Raw genomic sequence first — 4,025 nt, forward strand, 5'->3', positions numbered from 1 at the left:
TGCAGTCAATGCTGAACTTTGTTCATTTTACATATTTAAATAAACAAAAGTCAAAGTACCAGCTAACAGATTCAAAAAACTTTAACATTAAATCCAATTTTGTAGTATGTTCCACCATTAAAAAAACATACTATAAATACAAAATGCAAAGAAGAAGCGATATAATATTTTAACCAATAATATCTTTTGGAAAGAGGCATATGTATAATATTTTTAAAGAAAATAATACTAGGCACTGCAACTCAAGTCGTTAATTGTACTAACGATTATTATTTTAACCCATACTTAGGCTTTTAATGAACATTAACTTCATAAATGGTTTCCGTTGATAGCATACATTATTGGGGACAGCATGTTGGAGAAGTCTGCTGTTGCTCAATTCTACGCAATCAACAAAAATATGTTCAAGCTTTTCAACATTAGTTTCAGAAAAGCGACAGATACTGGTGTGTGAGAGGCCCAAATTGTTGAAATGTTACCGCAATCTGACAAATCCTTTTAGTAACTCTGTGAGAATTTAAATATCTGAGTTTGAGAACATTTTGGATAGATTAATAAATCATTCAAGCTCTCCTTGATCTCATCCAGTTTATCCAGTGACCAGTTGTTAGTGATTATCGCAAGTCCACAATATTGCTTTATTACAATTAATTTACATTGAACATCATGTCTTACAATTTGTAAGTATCTTAGAATCCAACAAACTTTTAAAACATCTCACTTTATATTGCTAGAAAACCACATACTTTCTATAAATGAATACCGTTCTTTAAGGTATCACAATAACACAATCTTACAGCTACGCTATATCAAAGGAGTTATTTCGGACGGAAAGTGATTATTAATTTCCCATTTTTATGAAACAAGCGACAAACCAATTTCGGACTGAATAATCACTTCATCATTACAATCAAACGACCGTCATACCATACTAATTTCGGACTTGATAACCACTTTAATTTACTACCTTTAATTTCATTTACTACCTTTACTTGAATACAGTGCTAAAAATCATTGTATAAAAAGAGTAGTTAATAATTGTACTAAATTGATGATTGAGATTTGACTGTCTGCATAAGATGTCTTCATAGTCATAACCATAAATACCGTAAAATTGAAGTGACTATTTTTCATATGACTGTCTGCACAATATAATCATTATTTATAAGAATTAATGGCGTTTTCTTTTGCAAGCATATCGCAAAAGACAAATAAAATAAGCACTACTTTCGATGGTAACTCTGAACAAAATGGAAATTTTGTTAGGGTCATATATGCAAAATACGTAATAAAATTTAAAGTTAAAATTTCGAAAATAAATAATAATGAATATTGAAAATGAGTAATAATTGCAATTATTGGCAAGAAAAAATTTTTTTTATATGATTGTGAATATAATATGAATGTTCATAACTCTTAACAGTCTAATAATAAACAGACGTATTTGTTTCGAATAATGACGACAGGAAATACGAAGAATAAACGAAATCATTTGTTGACAGTTAACTGGAAATTTCGAAGGTACTTCCAAAAGTCGTTCACAATAGATGAATATTGATTGCTGGCAACCGTGCGATTTGAGCTGCTTATTAGTTAAGCGGTTTCAAAAAGGTTGAACTAAATAACCCAGCTGTGTTGTTGTTTTATATATTATTTTTAAAATCAGTGGCTGTTCTTTTGTGATATGCTTACAAAAGAAAAGGCCTTATTTTGATTTTACTATTAAATATTATTTTAATATATTTGATTGATCTTATCATTTTGTGTTAAAAACATTATGCGTACAAGACAAATATTTTTGCTTAAAATTTATTGTTAATCTTAAACCAAAGTGCATGAGTACTCGTGAACCTTTAAACTTGATTTATTTAATTCTGTTGTATTGTATGTGTACTTGTACTTAAAATATATTTAGAAAAACTATGAAATTACCATTTAAATTAAAATAATCAATAATTTAAAAGACATCAACACATAATTAAAATCTGAGAACAAAAATTATTTAAATTAATATCCTTGAGCCCAATCAAATATTACTTTCTTTTTCGTTTTTACGGAAATTTTAATATTTTTATTAAATTAAATACGACTTTTTTTTATTGTACGAATTAAAAAAACCGAAAAGTACATTTTTAAATTAAATTAAATATTATTACCAGTTGCCACCATTTTCACTTCGGAATCCTTCAACTTTCTTTTGTACTCGGAAGCACAATTGAAAAACCGCAAAATTTATAACAGCCCAGGCACTACCACTGCCACCCGAGAGAGATGTGCATGCACCAACAAAAACAAAATTAAAGGCAAAGTAAACAGAAATTTTGTGTAATATTGCAAATTTACGCACACTAACACATACACATACACATTTCATAAGGACCAAGGACCTCATTCCGCGCTCATTACGAAATAAAAGACCGCGTTCATATATAAAAACACGCACACACTCGAGTGCAAGAATATTAAGCATACAAATGCATGAAAGTTAAAAATGCAATTAAAAAGTTTTTGAATCGCTATTGAATCAAATTCTAATTACTTCTTAAGAGTAAAAAAATTCAAAGTTTTTTTTTTTGTAATATTTTTACTATCATTTATTAATTAAAAAAAAAATAATTTAAAATAAATTTTTAATTTTTATAAAAAAAATTAGAGATTTTAAAATATGCTTTTTCATGCAAGTTTAGTAACTACGAAGGATTTAGATAGCTTTTACTTTCATTTTATAAATAAAGTTTTTTTTTTTAACCCAAAAGGAAACTTGATTAATTAACAAAAATATATTCCAAACAAAATTTTTTTATTTGCATTAAAAAAAAATAATTTTCCGTTATTGATTTGGATCAGCCTTATTCCATTTCGGGCATTTTATAATTATCGATATTTTATTTGCAGTTTGAAAATAATTTTCTGATCTTTACTTGGATCGACTTTATTCGGTTTCAGGTTAGCTTATTTTTTATGGTGTACGCAACTTACATGATCCTGAATTTAAATAAATGTTGAGACTTCAAACATTCTAGAGTGAAGTCACTCTAAAAAAAAAAAGAACAAATTAAACCAAAACAACTGACTCGATCAAGTTGCAGAAACTAACTGTACTACCCAAGCATCATCCGTTTAATGATATAATCATCTATCATTGTAGCACTACAATAGATTCTAAAGTACCGCTTTTTATCCGAAAAATCTGGCTTCGCGTATAAATCCTGATCTTCTTATACTAACAAACAACGAGATTATTGTAGCTTTGTGACGATTGAGACGACTTGCTAGTGTTTCGAATGAAAGGGTTTTACATTTACATCAACATTGTCCTCTAGGTTATCGTAGTAGATCCATTTGACAGGAAGTCTCCCTCTTAATTTTCGCAGTACAGCTCAATACTCAGATGTTTACATCATTAGATTATACCACCTTACATTTGTATAATCTATCTGTTGTGATATTTTTTTATCATAAAAAATACGAATTTCTACTCTCCAGCTGTAAGGTTTACATTAATTTTATTCTATACTTCTATAAAAGCATCTGCAAAACTTATTATCAGAAATCAATAGATCATCTTATGACAGTGGATCATCAAAGCGGTCTCAGACACTGTAGACACTAACATGCGTTTCATCAAGCAACATGCTATGCTGGTTTTGCTAAATATAACGTAATTGCTTCATTCTTCGAATGACTCCCCCATATCCAATTAGGTTGAGAAGCTTCTACCCATTGATACAATCGAGTTGAGCTGAAAGGAGGCTATGTTGAGAAATGCTCAGAAGAGTTTTGTTTTTTTTTTTGCCTTTACACCAAATTCTATTACGAAACTCAATAGTTTCTATTCCCGAAACTCAAATTGCCCCTTCGTGGTAAGCGTTTTGAGTCGATTGAAATTTGTGTTTTATTTACAAAATCCGAGTACTTTTTGAGCAGAAGGTAGTCATACTGTCAATTGGTTACCAAAACTCAATTGCTGTAAGACATAAGAGAGACCATATTATAGTTTTAAATCAACGTTTCGATATACCTGA

Source organism: Teleopsis dalmanni, chromosome 1 (assembly GCF_002237135.1).
Source record: "Teleopsis dalmanni isolate 2A chromosome 1, ASM223713v2, whole genome shotgun sequence".
Taxonomy (NCBI): Eukaryota; Metazoa; Arthropoda; class Insecta; order Diptera; family Diopsidae; genus Teleopsis; species Teleopsis dalmanni.